General features: G+C 51.4%; 1 protein-coding gene across 4 annotated transcripts in view; it reads right to left on the reverse strand.

Moving 5' to 3' along the window:
- Positions 1–16,500, reverse strand: part of MAPK4 (mitogen-activated protein kinase 4) — a 147,814-nt gene that overhangs the window by 87,953 nt on the left and 43,361 nt on the right. The window contains exon 1 of one of the 4 annotated variants that reach the window (XM_072828459.1): positions 3,957–4,144. The exons of the other annotated variants lie outside the window; for them this stretch is intronic. The gene's annotated coding sequence lies outside the window, so the exon portion shown is untranslated. Of the gene's footprint in view, positions 1–3,956; positions 4,145–16,500 lie in introns of those variants that run through there. 4 annotated transcript variants of the gene reach the window in all.

A 16,500-nucleotide genomic window follows, 5' to 3' on the forward strand; every position in this document is an offset into this window, starting at 1 on the left:
CACTGGCTTGGCGATGACCGGCAGCCCTCTGACCATCCCCTCCTCACAAGGCCACCCACAGATGCCAACAGCCGTGTTGTACATGTAACACGTACACAGCACCTTCAAAGTTCACTGGGTCCTTCTGCAGACATTGCTGAGTCTCACAGCATCCCTGGGGGGGGGGGGGGGGGAAGGCACTCAGAAGCCCGGGCTGCTGATAAAAGTTCTGCTGTACTGTTTCCTACTGTGTCTAGGATGCATCTGCAGGCACATTCCACTCCAATGATTTCTTTGGCTTCACTGTCTCTTCATAGCCTCCCTCCCCAGGAAGGACACCGTGACAGCCACTGGTTCCTCACTCCGAGACAACTTCCTGCCCATCTAGGGGCTACAGGAGAGTCAAAATAATAATTAAAGGGCATCAGAAGGCAGGTTTGGTTCATTATCAAATAAAATAGGCAGACACTGATGCAAAATGGGCTCATGGGACAGAGAAAGCATCAGCCTGGCTGCAGTAGGAAGCCACAGAGTACCAGGGGGTTGGAATGATGCCTGGCAGTTAGCAGAAACTAACTCATGCTGAATGCTTTTTTTTTCTTTTTTTGTATAGTTGATCCTTAGTATTCATGTAGTCATATTCTACAAAGTCTCCATGACCACTGAATTAGCCGTTACTGGACCATCGCCCCCAGGGGAAATGGAAGGTCACGTGACTCTGAGCCACTGGTCAAAACCACAGAGCAGCCCACACACATTTGGGTGAATCTCCCCTTCCTGTTTCTGGATTGCTGAGTTGTGAACGCTGAACCCAGTCAACAGCACTACAAGGCCCGAAGGATGCTTGTGTAACACACGGACTGTCTCCATTGGGCACGTCCCAACCGTCTCATGTGCGGGGACCCCAGGGGCTGGAACTGAGGGCAGCATGTCGGCTCCAAGCTTATGGAGGTCAAGAAAACGTACAGAAACGTATAAAAGCGGCATTAAGTAAACCACAGAAGGAAAGCCTATTCACAGCACGAGAGCTGCACCGGGGGCAGGGCGCGGTCTTACAGGCTCCCAGTGGGCACACGGCATTGGGTACCGATGACTGCCCCCTCGGTGCTCTGAGCAGGTCCACAAACAGCTGCGGGGGCACGGCGAGCACTGACTCTGGGTCACGAATCAGTACTAGCGGGTGGGTCAGCTGCAAACCCAGACCCATGAATCATGAGGAGTCGTCCTTTGTTGCAGAAGGGATGTGAAGAGAGGCACTCGGTCTGTGTCTGCGGAATGGGATCAGAGCTGGGAAGACAAATGAGTTATCAGGGCAACAGACACGGAGGCCAATGAAGTGGGAGAGGGCAGCCGGCCCTGCTCAAGCAGTGGCAGGAGGGGGCACGGCCCAGGGGCGGTGCGGCCAGGCGGGGAGGGCTGTGGATATTACCCGCAATCTCAGAGCACCTGGCCAGGTGCAGGACCAGAGAGGTGCAGAATTTCAGGACCTCAGAGGGTGCCCCAGGAGAGGGCCCAGATCAGGTTGGCACCCACCGCCCAGCACCCTTCAGAATCCCCAGGATGGAGAGGACTGGCTGGTCCGGGGGAGCAGGAGGAGCAAAGGGCTCCAGAGTGCCAGGCCTCCAAGTCTCGGGATCCAGTATCTGTACAAAAGGACATGGGGGGGGGGGGCACTGAGGATGGGGGGGGCCAGAGCTGGGACTGGGGCCCAGAGCTGGGAACCAGGCACCAGAGCTGTGGGCCAGGGGCTGGAACTGGGAGCCGGGTGCCAGGGGTTGAAGCTGGGGGCCAGGAGTTGGGGGTCAGGGGCCGGGGGCCGGAGCCGGAAGCCAGGGGTTGGAGCTCGGGGCCGGGGCCAAAGCTGGAGGTAGAGGTCAGGAGCTGGGGGCCAGGGGCTAGAGCTGGGGGCCAGGGGCTAGAGCTGGGGGCTGGGGGCCGGGCAGGTCTTCCCCAACCCCACCTCTGGCTCCCTCCTGTGCACCCCTTCACCTTCCAATGGTGCATCACTGCTGACCCGTCTCCTTCGCAAATGTTGGTCAAAGCCCTTGACATGCCTGGACACCTACACGTGCCTGATAAAAGGCTTTGTCCTTAGGCCAGAGCTGGGCACTCTGATCATTCAGCTCACGTACAGACAGGAAACAGACACAGTTAGGGGGAGCTCTTGGAGCTTTTTCATTTGATCCCATTCCTTTATTTTCCCTTGTGTTGTCCTCACTTGAAGAGACTGATCCAAAACTACTGTTTGAAATAATGTCAAAGAACTTACTGCATATGTTTTCCTCTAGGAGTTTCATGGTCTCAGGGCTTCAGGTATCTAATGCATTTGGGTTTATTTTTCTGTTTTTCTGTTTGGTGTAAGAGAGTGGTCCAGTCTCATTCTTTTGCATGTGGTGGTTCAGTTTCCCCAACACCATTTGTGAAGAGACTGTCTTTTCCTCATTGCATATTCTTGCCTCCTTTGTTGTAGCTTAATTGACCATCGGATGTGGGTTTATTTCTGGGCTCTCCATTCTGTCCCATTGATCTATGGGTCAATTTTTGTGCCAACACCATACAGTTTTCATTATGATAGCTTTATAGTAAATCATGTGGATATCTAGGACTGTGATGCCTCCAGCTCTGTTCTTCTTTCTCAAGATTGCTTTGGCTACTGGGGGTCTTTTCTGATTCCATAAAGACTTTAGGATTCCTTGTTCCAGTTCTGTGAAAAATGTCATTGTTACTTTGATGGGAATTGTATTGAATCTGTAGATGGCACAAGGGAAACCATCAACAAAACCAAAAGGCAACCTACCTAATGGGAGGAGATATCCGCAAATCATACACCCAACTAGGGGTTAATATACAAAATACATAAAGAACTTACACAACTGAACATAAAAAACCAAATACCCCAATTAAAAACTGGGCAGAAGACTGGAATAGATCTTTCTCCAAAGAAGACCTACAGATGGGCAACAGGCACATGAAGAGATAGATGCTCAGAGTCACTCAAGAGGGAAATGTAAATCCAAACCATAGTGAGACATTCCCTCACACCTGTAAGACCAGCTATCACCACAAAGACAAAAAAAAGCACAGGTGTGGAGAAAAGGAACCCCTGGTACCACTGTTGGTGGGAATGTAAGTGGTGCAGCCACTGTCAAAAACAGTAGGGAGGTTCCTCAAAAACGAAACAGAACTACCTGGTAGTCCAATGCTTCTACTTCTGGGTATTATCTGAGGACATGAACACACCAACTGGAAGAGAATGCACTCTTATGTTCACTGTGGCATTACTGATAACACCCAGGATACAGAAGCAACCTAAGTGTCCGACAGACGGATAAAGAAGATGTGATACACACAGACGTGCACCATGGAATATTATTCAGCCATAAAAAAGAATGAAATCTTGCCATTCGTGACAACATGGATGGACCTAGAAGGAATTATGCCAAATGAAACGAGTTGGGCAGAGGGAGACACGTACTGTATGACTCCACTTACATACGGAAGCTAAACAACAAAACAAACAAAGCAAAACAGAAATAGGCTCATAGATACAGGAAACAAACCCCTGGTCACTAGAAAGGGGAGGGCTTCTGGGGATGAAACAGGTGAAGGGGATCAGATGTACCAACCTCCAGTAAAAAATAAATAAAGAAGATGCAATGTACACACAGGGAACACAGCCGATAATACTGTAATGACCTTGTACAGTGACAGATGGCAATTAGACTTTCCACGGGGACCATTCTGTGATGTATATCAGATCTCTATGATTTAAGCCTGGGACTCGGAGGATATTGTACGTCAATTACACTTCAATTAAAAAAACAAACAGAGTCTCTGAGCTGACAGTCTGACTCCGGAGCCCTCAGCTTTAAGCAGGGGCCTAGCAGCTCCTGCATGCTCACTGCTGAGTCCCCGCAGCTTGGGGTAGAGCTGGGGCGTCCCAGGGACCGCAGAAATAGAAGTTGGATCATGCTCACCTCTGACCTTCCAGGGGAGCGCCTTGAAGCCCCAGGCTCAGTCCTTCCTTCTCCAGCAGCTTCCATCAGGCACAAGGGTGTCTGCCCCGTGCCGCCCCCGGTCCTGCCCCAGGACTTGGGCCAACACTCTGCTGTGCTGAGACTCTTCATACTTCTCCAACAAGGGGCCCGAATCTTCACCAGGCACCGGGCTCCGGCTCCTGACCCCGCAGGCTCCCCTCCCACGGAGAGCTCTGTGGTGGGCCAGCCCTGAGGACCAGAGACAAGTCTGTGCAAGCAGCCACCGCCCTGCTGAGAACTTTCCATCCCAAATTAACACACATGTTCTATTCCAGCCACAGAGCCCACTAATGCGAGTAACTTAATCACACTGTTGTTTGCTCAGTCTGGCCATAAAGCCCGTAAACCTCATCCTCCCGGGGGCTTTCGCCACTGGCTGGGGAATGAACGACACACGTCAAGCTCGTTACATGGCTCCCTCAGGACTGTGCTCCCATTTCTGCTCTCGGGCCCTCCAACCCCGAGCCACTGCATGTCAGCCCCGAGCAATGCCCTCCCCTGAATCACTGAATGCCAGCACCTAACCTTTAAAAAGTCCCGACAGGTCAGAGAGCAAGGCGGAACAAGGAAACTCTAATCAGGCATTGCTTCTATCTGCACATGCTCCTCATAAATTCTGAAATCTCTTCTCACCAAGTGTCTCCCAAAAAAGACAAAGAAAATGGATCTTTTTCTGCTCCCCAATCTAATCTGGGTATAAAGTGAAATTAAAATCAACAAACGGCTAAGTGTGCCTAACCCTTAGTCTATTAATCCAACAAATGGGTGGAACGATGCATCTACATTTAATAGCACAGGCAAATAGAAGAGCGGTTGGCTGCTAGCCCGGCAACGATGACACATGGACACGCAGCGTGGCTGAGAGGCAGCAGGACGTGGGTGGGAGAAGCAGGGGCCGGAGGGGCTGCAGGAGGCCCTGCTCTGTCACCGAGTAGCTCGTGGAGTTGGGTGTATATCACTTCACTCTCCAGGCCTGGGTTTCCTCTGTAAAACACTGACATAAAGATAATTTGGTCACTGTGAGGGGTGCCCAGATGGCTCCGTCGGTTGGGCGGCTGCCTCTTAATTCCCACTCCAGTCAGGGCCGCGGGGTCCTGGGGTCAGGCTCCGTGTTGGGCTCCACATTGGGCCTGGAGTCTGCCTGGGGTCCTCTCCCTCTGCCCCTCCCTCCCCACCTCTCGCAGAATAAATAAATACATCTGTAAAAAGGTTTATTTGGTGACAGTGAGATCAAATAAGGCCCCGGGCCCAGAAAGCCCTTGTGAGACCCTTTGGTCCTGCTCTGAGGCAGACGAGGCCCCTGGGCCCAGGTGTCCCACGCGCTGAAGGGCCTTTGGAAGGTCTACCCTGGATTCCAGCAGAGCCCAAGGAAACTGCGCCGAGAGGATTTCGAGAAATCCCAGCCGGGGGAGGCAAGCTCAAACTGGGTGGAAAGAATTCGTACTCCCCGTGGCCCGCCAGCCCTTGGCCTCCTGACGTGATCAGATGCTGGATTTGGAAGCAGCTAACACGATCAAATTCTTCACACTTCTAATTACTTCATGGTTTGTACACACATTTTGGCGGTTGCGTCAAGGCTGTTTTATTAATTCACAGATTTTCACTATTTTTGCTTCTCCTTTTCTTGCCAATTAGCTGCCCCTTGGCATCTGGGGAGAGCTACAGTGGGCACCGGTCCTCCCTGCCCCCTGGCCCCCACCCAGGGTGAGAGTCAGCAGCCAGCATGGTGGGGGGGGGTGGCCTGGTGGGGCCATTCCCCAAGGATGCCTCACTGCTTCCTCTGCCCGAGAGACCAGCCTGTAGGCCCCCCATGGCCTCAGGCTGATCCTACACACACTCCAGGCCCGGGCTCACACCTCAGGGAAAAGCCTGCCATTGCTACCCCCGTGAACATTCTTCCATTAGTCCCCCCAGGGACTAATTAGTCCCCCCATTAGTCTCCCGAGAGCACCCGAGGCACCCAGGTCACCGGTGTGGCCAATCAATACCACCCAAACTCACAGCTGCATGAAACCCTGCCCGTCTGTCAGCCCTCGGCAGGCGGAACAGGGCAAGGATCTGGTTCGAGTTCAGCTACTCGTGGGCTCACCTCACCTCCCCAGGGTCACACCATACGTGCTACGTGCAGAGGACGGAGGTTCCAGGACTGCCACAAGCAGCCGGCTGAGGGACGCGGTACCTAGTGGCAGGGCGTGTGGCCTGACTGTCAATCAGAAGGACCTCAAGACTGGGCTCCACATGGAGCCAGGGCCTTGCCCTCGCCCAGGGCCCAGGCTGCCTGATGCTGGGGGCAGGAAGCGGGAGGGGGAGCCTGTGGCTTTACGGGGCCATAGGCCCCCGCCCTGCCCTCCTCAAATGATTTCCTCAACCCCCTTCTTTTGGAATGACCCCCCAGGGGAGGGCCAGGCAAGACCCAGCTGAGGAAATGCAGAGGGAGTGGAGATGGAAGCCGTGTGGCAGGGCTGGGGGGCCAGAGCGCGGGGCTGGGAAGGCGAGGCCGCCCCCTTGGCCACAGGGCCCGAGAACATACTACTCGTGTCGGGGCGCCGGGCGCCAGGGGCAGCCCGCATGTGAGAAACGGCACACGCTGGTGGACGCCAGCAAGGCCTTGACACCCGCCATCGGGCCTGGGGCTGACACGGGGCGTCCCTGACGGCGGGCAGGAGGGGTGCAGGAGTGACCCTCTGGGCGCAGCTGGCCGCCTGCCACGCCCACACCTGCACTGTCCCCCCGTCGGCCGCCAGGCTTCCCGCGCCCGAGGTGGGCTCCCGAGGTCGCAGGCCAGCTGCCCTGGGCACAGCACGTGTCTCCCGGGGCCAGCCCTGTCCTCGTGCCCATCAGCACAGGGAGGCACGGCACTGGCGGCGCCTCGGGCAGCCTGAGCGGCGGCTCCCTACAAGCAGCAGCTCCTTGCACGTGGCCCGGGCTGTTTCCAGACACTTCTCACCCTCCGGCTCCCCGAGGCTGAATCAGGTTGGAATTCGGTGCCACAGGCCGAGGGGGAAGACAGGGCTCGCTGGCCCACCCGCCTCGACATGCGTCACGCATCACACTGGCTGCTCTCCAGTGTCGTGTCCTGAACACACCGTCCTCCAGGCCCCAAGGCAGCCAAGGCTCCCCAGGGGGCCGCACCAGAAGAGCAGTCCAGACCCGGCCCTCAGCAAGGACACCGCATAGATTAAAAGGGATGTTTCTCATTGTTATATTTTTTTAAAGATTTTATTTTTTTGAGACACAAAGAGAGAGATCATGAGCAGAGGGAGGAAGAGGGAGAAGCAGGTTCCCCACCGAGCAGGGAGCCCGACGCAGGACTGGACTCGACCCCAGGACGCTGGGATCATGACCGGAGCTGGGGGCGGGCGCTTCACCGGCTGAGCTCCCCGGGCGCCCCATGCTCTTGTTCTAAAGCCCTAAACCCATATACCTGGCAGTTTGTGGTGGCTGCTACTTGATCATCCATAAAAGTCTTTCCTTGCCTGAAATAAATCACTGTTTCTCAGATGCTGCATTTCCAAACCTCCGGGCCTGTCACAGCCGCAGGGCAAGGCCCAGTGCCACCTAGGGCGACCGTTCCCACCAAGTGTCTAGCACTGGTGCCATGGACCCACACAGCCCCAGGGCCCTCCCCAGGCAAACCGCATCCGAGGACACACGGCAGGAGCGCGGAAGGGCCTCCGACCCCGCAGCTCTGCAGGGCCACTCCAGCTGTGGGAGGCCCTGGGCTAGAGGGGCAGGACAGCAGGACGGCCTGGTGCTTGTCCTCAGGGGTCCTCGCAAACGCCCTCCACACTGAGCCCTCTCCCACAGCCTGCCTCCCTGGGACAAGGGCAGGGCACGGGGCAGCCCCCGGGAGATGGGCATGGGCTCCCCGCCCTCCAAAGCCGTGGGGCCAGCAGGGGACAGACCTGCGGGTGCACCCTTGCTGTCATGAAACACTGGGTCTCCCCCCAGAAGACTCCCCCAAGCCCGCCTGGCTGGAAGGCAAGGCCCTCCTCCTGCTCTTTGGCCCACTTCTGCTGTTCCTTGTGTTTGTGGCCACCATCGTGCCTCTGCATATACTAAAGTCCCCCGAGGCCACCGTGAACTCCAGGGTTAACTGGTACTATGCGCACATCCTGTCTCCCCAGAGGCCCTGAACGGCCCACAGCGGGGACTCAGAGCCGGACACGGGCAGTAAGTGTCGGTGGACATCCGGGCGGGAAGGAGTTGCTCTTCGAATGATGGCATCTCTAACGTTGTGCCACATGGACACCACAGACATAAAGTCTCGTGCACACTTGGCAAAGAAAGAAACTGAAGAAACTCCAGGGAAATCTTAAGAAAGGTGTTGGCAAGAGCCAGCCTACCGGGGACAATGCAGGTTTCACTTCCAGGGAAAACTCTGCTCCTGGCGGCATCTGTACCTGAATTATCAAGAGCTCAATTCTCCAGCTCGCCATCCCTCTCTGCCACTGTGTGGGCTCCTGGTGGCGCTGACCACCAGCTCTGGATGGAGACAAGAGTCAAACCTCAAACCTTTAGCGGCTAAAGCAAACGGTCAGCGTGGGGAGTCGGCCAAAATCCATGACTTTGTGGTGGACTGAGGCTCTCCTGACTTTTCAGTTCACAGAGTCGCTTGCCCCCAGACCTGTCAGCACCTCTCTGCCACAAGGACCAGGTCCATTTCCCTCCCTGGGATCCAAAGGTCCTCAGGGGCAGGCATCTTCTCTCTCTGCCTGCAGGTTTGGAAGGCCCCACAGTGAAGAAGTCAGAGGGTCTGAATCTCAGCTTTATTGCCAACTACCCAGAAAACTAGGTGCGAGCTACTTAGCCCTTCCAAGGCTTGGTTTGCCCATCTGGAAAATGGTCATCATAGGGCCTCCGTGATGTGCTTAAGTGAGTGAACACATACAAAAGCACTGAACACAGGCTCCAGTCATGTAACGAGCGGTCAATAAAATTAAATACTGCTCTTCCTCTTTAATAGCCTCCAAGGACCCTGTTTCCTAGCAAGTCCCATAACAAAAAGGCTACTTGGCTCAAAAGAAGTAAAAATAAGATGGCATAATGATTAAGTCGATAGTTACCTAACTACACAGATAACGTCTCCAAAGGGGGAAGGAAAGTAGATGGGCGGGGGGCGGGGGGGTGGGGTCGGGGAGGCCTACAGGTGGATTTTTCTTCTTCCTTTAAGTTATGTTAGTGTCATTCTGGTTCTTTGTGCTGATTCCGAAAAATGAGTAGGGGTGCAGAGTGATCTTCATAGTGAACTATGTAGCCCCACTTCCCGCCCCGTGTGCAAACAAACAAAGTAAATGCTGAGAAGCCAGTTTCATCTTAGTGCACGCAGGGCACCTCGGATTGTAAAGAGGCGCATTCCACAGGCAGATTGCACGCCAGAATTTCCAAAGAGGGGACCTAAGAGTCTGCATCTTATTAAGTAAGTTCCTCAGGGGATTATACGCCCAGAAGTCTGAGAGATTCTAGAAAGAACTCTGGGTTTGCAATCAGAAGATCCAAGTTCTAGTCTTAGCTCTGCGGCTGTCTTTTAGCAAAAGTCCCACATCCTCCTGGGTTCCCTTTTGCTTTCTGCTTGTAATGCTTCCAACTGGATGATCACTGAGATCCGTCCTAAAAGAGAAGGAAGGGGTCAGTCACATTCCCCATCGGGAACCCAGGACAAAGGAGAAAAGCTGGCCAGAGAGCCCAGATTCCTGAGGATAACTAAATAATCCTCAGGACAAATAAATATTCAGCAAGTGATCAGGCCTCAGCAAAAGTGAGATGCATGGTGACGTCTGCCAAGCCAAATAACGCCGCCGCACAGCCTGCATTCCCCGGGAGAGCCAGGACCCAGCTCTGCTTCACAGCCGGCAGCTGGCGGCAGGGCCCAGCCTCCTCTCCTGCCAGGCCCCCACGGCTCCAGCCTCCAGCCAGGCAGAGAGAAAGGACTGTGGGAGGAGAGAGGGAGCTCACATTCCCGGCTCTGGGAAAAGGCCACCATGGCTACAAACGAGAAATTTCCCTGAGGGCGAGTGTGTTGGCTGCACCGAGGGAGAAAGAACCACTGGCAAGACTGGAGAGGAGGGCAGCCACCAGAGACCCCCGAGCTGTACTCACCTCCCTGGGGCAGTCAGAGCCCACGTCCAGCGTCATGTGAACGCCCGGGACCTGATGAGCCCGTTCACCTGCTGAGTAGACATCATGACTCACAGAAAAACAGCCCATGGCTGATCATTTCATTCCTTCTAATGAAGGAGTAACAAATACCCTATTTGCAGACTGCCCGGTACAGCATGTAGGAGCTCGTACCCCTTAGGCCAGGATGCTCTGCCTGGATGTTAACCCAGGTTCACAGAAGGTCGAGTTTTTATGTCGACTCGAAAGATCCTTCAAATACCTCTTTCTCTTTGCGTGGGGGGGGGGGGGGGGCATCCTCATTAGAATAAGACATTTTGCACTTATATTCACCTGCTTGCAGTGGTAACGTGCAGACTTTAGCTTCCTTGGGGCGCAGAAAGACATGCTGTAGGGAGGCAGTTACCCCGCCCGGAGCCTGAGACGGCAAGTGTCCAGCACACCGACTTTCTCTTTTTTGGGGGCGTGGGGACAAAGGGGGAGGGAGAGAGACAATCTCGAGCAGGCTGCATAACCAGTGCCGAGCCAGAAGCGGGGCTCGAGCTCATGACCCCGAGATCATGACCTGAGGTGACACCGAGAGTCAGATGCTGAACCACTGAGCCAGGCGCCCCTGCACACTGGCTTTCCGACAGTATTTTTATAGTCACAGTCTTTGTATTTTCTCTCCAGGTTTGGGATTTTTTAAATCCTAATCTATCTCTTCAAGCACCTGTCCCACATGGGCTCACCCCAGTACGATGATGACGCTCTTATAAACCGAGCAAATGCTTCCTTGTCAGGCTTGTAAATGGTTCCTCGTTACTTGTGGTCTCTAACACCTCTACAGATAGAGATTTTAAAAGCACCTCGATACATTTTAGAGATAATTCAAAAACACAAGCGTCCTCCAAGACAAGGGAAATTAGCAGGAATAAATAAAAGACACAGCCTTTACCCTCAGTTTTATTATGAGATACAAAGGACAGGCATGGCCACCGGAAAAGGCCTGAGGGTCTTAGAGGACCCCAGATTAACATCGGAATCACCATGGCAAAAGCCATCTTACCACAGACCTATATGAAGAAAAATATGACTTCAGAGCCTGTGTATCTTCCTCCTCTTATTTTCCCCCACATCACTCAAGCCCTTTTTCAGGGTATCCTGTTCAGTTTTAAAAGTGAAATGAGGGATAAAGGGGGGTGGGGGGAGTATAGTGAGAGCAGGTGCAGGGTACTGTAACTAGTTTGGTTTACTCACTTGGGTAAGTATACCTTCCTTAAAGCCAAAGAAGCTCAGACAATGATGACCAGAACGGGGGTGTCACCACGCGAAGGGTCAGAGGAGCTGAACATGTTAATGCTAGAGATACAGGTGGATTTGGTGCAGGGGGTAAAAAGGGCTGCAGGGAGCACACATGCACACACCTTACTTACAGATCAAAAAAAAGAAAGTTTCAGGGGACTCCTGGGTGGCTCAGCAGTGGAGCATCTGCCTTTGGCTCAGGGCATGACCCCAGGGTCCTGGGATTGAGTTCCACATCAGGTTCCCTCCATGGAGCCTGCTTTTCTCTCTGCCTGTATCTCTGCCTCTCTCTCTCTCTATGTCTCTCAGGAATAAATAAAAATGAAAGGAAAGAAAGAAACGAAGAAAGAAAGAAAGAAGAGAGAAAAAGAAGAAAGAAAGAAAGAAAGAAAGAAAGAAAGAAAGAAAGAAAGAAAGAAAGAAAGAAAGAAAGAAAGAAAGAGAAAGAAAGAAAGTTAGTTTCAGGCTCAAAGAAGAAAGTTTGCAAGTAAGTGCAAGCTCTCGTCCAAAGGAATGGCCGGCTCCTCACAAAGCAGTGAGCTCCCTGCTGTGGGACATGTTCCAGGAGAGGCAACAATCTGTCACAGGTGGTATGAGGGCTCTGGCACTCGGTGCTACAATGTCAGGAGCATCTAAACAAGGGTAGTCACGGAGCTGGAGCACAAGATGGATGGGCGGTAGGTAAACGTCTGTGGTCACAAGTCTGAGTATGATTTCACAGGAATGTTCTAGAGAGGATTTTAAATCCTAAGATGGGCAGGTGGATCCGAAGGCCTATGACATTTCCTCCACTGGATTCCTGGTGTAACATCGGACTGATCCACGAGGACAGGTGCAATCACCGACCTCTGGGCCTTCTCTGCTCCAGGATCCAGTTCTGCGTGAGAGCGTCCTCAGCTCTGTGACAGAGCTGGAAAAGGGGCCCCTGGTGGGAGCAACAGACTGGAGTTTGTCAGGGGTTTAACCAAATGGAATAAAAAGGGGTCGCAACTCTAAGGAGGGTCTAATCCCTGCAAAGTCAAGTTTGACAAAAAGTAATTATCATGAGGTTTCCCATGGGCTTACCATGAACTATTGAAAATGCTTTTAAAACGAAACAAGTGGGGATCCCTGGGTGGCGCAGCGGTTTGGCGCCTGCCTTTGGCCCAGGGCGCGATCCTGGAGACCAGGGATCGAATCCCACATCGGGCTCCCGGTGCATGGAGCCTGCTTCTCCCTCTGCCTGAGTCTCTGCCTCTCTCTCTCTCTCTCTCTCTCTGTGACTATCATAAATAAATAAAAATTAAAAAAAAATAAATAAAACGAAACAAGTGAGCAAAGGGGGGAAAAGGAGAAGGAGACAAACCAAGAAACAGACTTCACTGGAGAGACTGAGGGTCTCTGGAGGGGAGGGGGCGGGGGGGGATGGGGATGCAGAGGGCTCCTGCGATGTCCTGTAGGTGTCCTATGGAGGTGCTGAATCTCTATACTGTACACCCAAAACCAATGTCATGCTGTATGCTAACTAACTGAAACTTAAATAAAAGCTTCGAAAAAGGACATTAATATGGAGAAAATTGAAAAAGTTAAAAAATAAAGTGCTTTTTAAACCCTACACTTTAGTTCCTGCCATGTACCACTTTTTAAAAAATGGAATCATTTTTCTCTTTGATTTAAAAGATCAAAATTGTTTTCTCTGTTAAAAAAAAAAAAGGGGGGCTATCTCAGTATTGCCTCTGAATTTACAGAACCCTACATGTTACTTAGTTGAAACTACTTTAGCCAGAATGGGCCAACTCTGCCCTCATTTTGAGAAAATCTGCAAAAATCCAAGAGGAAAGAGAAAAAACCCTGGGTAGTTATTCACTTTATAAAAGCGTCCTTCGTTTTGCACACCAGCTCACAGAGACACGTAGAGCACGAAGCTGAGCCTCAGAGAGGAGGATGACAATGATGGTGACAATTATCCCCACATATTAAACACTCCCTTTGGGATCCCTGGGTGGCGCAGCGGTTTGGCGCCTGCCTTTGGCCCAGGGCGCGATCCTGGAGACCCGGGATCGAATCCCACATCGGGCTCCCGGTGCATGGAGCCTGCTTCTCCCTCTGCCTGTGTCTCTGCGCCTCTCTCTCTCTCTCTGTGACTATCATAAATAAATAAAAATTAAAAAAAAATTAAACACTCCCTTTATGCCAGACCCTTACCTATATGGCCTCTCAAATACGTTCACTCACTTAAGACTCAAGACACCCAGTGCAAGACCTCGTTTGTCAGCCATCTGCGCACAGTGGGAGGCGTGCAGAACTAATGTGTGCAAACCCAGGGAGGGATCCCTAAAAAGAGAGGAATGCCCTGCTTTTCATCCTTTTCCCTTCCTTCTGGCTGAGTTGCACACGTGGTAACCCCTCCTGACCCATTCAGCTGAGGGCACTATTGGAGGGAAAGGGGCACAGCCAGATGGAGAAAGCCTGGGCCCCGACTCTCGGGAGCTGCCGCAGCCCCATGGGCAGAGAAATAGACTGCTGGGCATTTCAGTGACGAGAGCACGGAGACTCAGCCCTGGACTCATGCAAGAAGGCCGTGTGCACCAGGCCCACACTTTAGAGAGCTCACAGTATCGCAACACATGCGCACACACACATGCACACGCACACATACCGGTCACTCAAGACCACTGACACTGTGCAACCAGTACCTAGAACATCCTCCGGCACGACTAACATCACTCAAGCCCCAGGGACACATTTCTCCCCGTCTCTTGCCTTTGTCTTCAAAACAAAAGGCCACTGTGTCCACGTGTCCTGAGTGACTGGGGCCTGGCCGCGACCGACGTCAGGAACAGAGGCAACAAGGGTACAAGGGGAACCTGAGCAGCGCCAGCACTCGGGCCTCAGCTCATCACATGCTCCTCTCAGCGTCAGCGCAGCAGGTTTCTGCATAATGAACAAGTACAGCTTCCCAGCGGGACAGATTATCTACTTTTTTTTTTTTGTTCCTCTTCATCTTCCAATTCTTGGTTCCAGCAGCACCACTGGGTTAAGCGTGGTATTTGCGAGTTGCATACGAAAGTGGAGCAGTAGTGCTCAGTATTAGACAATTTATGTGACTCTTAAATCCACACACATCTATGTAGGTCTGAAGTCAATGCATATGAGATGTGACCCTGTGTCTCTACACCAGCAACCAGATAGACTTTGAAAGTTACAACTACAAGTAGTTTTAGTTTTTTAAAAGACTTTTATGTTTTTTTTTAAGATTTTGTTTTTAAGTAATCTCTACACCCAATATGAGGCTCAAACCTACAACAACCCTGAGATCAGGAGTCACATACTCTGGGGCACCCGGGGGGCTCAGGGGCTGAGCATCTGCCTTCGGCTCAGGGCATGACCCCGGGGTCCTGGGATTGAGTCCCACATTGGGCTCCCCGTGGGGAGCCTGCTTCTCCCTTTGGATGTGTCTCTGCCTCTCTCTGTGTGTCTCTCATGAATAAATAAAACTTTAAAAAAAAAGAGTCACATACTCTACTGACTGAGCCAGCCAGGTGTGCCTATTTTTATTAAAATATTTAATAATTGGGGATCCCTGGGTGGCGCAGCGGTTTAGCGCCTGCCTTTGGCCCAGGGCGCAATCCTCGAGACCGGGGATCAAATCCCACGTTGGGCTCCCGGTGCATGGAGCCTGCTTCTCCCTCTGCCTATGTCTCTGTCTCTCTCTCTCTCTGTGTGACTATCATAAATAAATAAAAATTAAAAAAAATATTTAATAATTGAACTAAGGTTCAAGGAATTAAATAACAATTCAGCCTAAATTATTTTAATTTAAAATGTAATACTTATTATTTATGATTTGTATTGCCTTTTAACAGATTTTTTAATATTTTAGTAATCTTTTGAAGACTTTCATTTAAAATGATTTTTGATGACTTTAAACTTATATTTTGATGAAAATACATCCAAATTTCGATGTTTATAGCAACAATGTCCACAATAGCCAAACTGTGGAAGGAGCCTCAGTGTCCATCGAAAGATGAATGGATAAAGATGTGGTTTATGTATACAATGGAATATTACTCAGCCATGAGAAACGACAAATACCCACCATCTGCTTCAACGTGGATGGAACTGGAGGGTATTATGCTGAGTGAAGTAAGTCAATCGGAGAAGGACAAACATTATATGGTCTCATTCATTTGGGGAATATAAATCATAGTGAGAGGGAATATAAGGGAAGGGAGAAGAAATGTATGGGAAATATCAGAAAGGGAGACAGAACATAAAGACTCCTAACTCTGGGAAACGAACTAGGAGTGGTGGAAGGGGAGGAGGCAGGGGGTGGAGGTGAATGGGTGACGGGCACTGAGGTGGGCACTTGACGGGATGAGCAATGGGTGTTATTCTGTATGTTGGCAAATTGAACACCAATAAAAAATAAATTTATTATTATAAAAATAACAAATTTGACACACATTTTTTAATACTTTAGATTTTTTTAAAAATTATTTATTTATTTGCGAGAGAGAGAGAGAGAGAGCACAAGTGGGAGGAAGGAAACAGAAGGAGGAGGAGAAGCAGACTCCCTGCTGAGCGTGGAGCCCAACCCCAGCCTGGTCCCAGGGTTGACCTGAGCTGAAGGCAGACACATAACTGACTGAGCCACCCAGATGCCCCTAATCCATTAGATTCTTATTGTCAATTGAAAACCAGGTATGGTAAACAACATAATTAGTGATTTTTTTTTAATGAAGATAAAAAAATGTAAATGTATCTTATGAATTGAATTAAATGTCTATTTTTTTTAATTTTATTCATTTGATAGTGAAAGGGAATAAGGGGAAAGCAGAAAAAATGAGTGGGAAATATCAGAAAGGGAGACAGAACATGAGAGACTCCTAACTCTGGGAAATGAACTAGGGGTTGTGGAAGGGGAGGTGGGTGGGGGGTGGGGGTGACTGGGTGACAGGCACTGAGGGGGGCACTTGATGGGATGAGCACTGGGTGTTATTCTGTATGTTGGCAAATTGAACACCAATAAAAAATTTATAAAAAAATTGTACTCATTTGAGAGAAAAAGACAGAGATAGTAACAGAGATAGTGAGACAAAGC

This window comes from Canis lupus, chromosome 6 (assembly GCF_048164855.1).
Source record: "Canis lupus baileyi chromosome 6, mCanLup2.hap1, whole genome shotgun sequence".
Lineage (NCBI taxonomy): Eukaryota > Metazoa > Chordata > Mammalia > Carnivora > Canidae > Canis > Canis lupus.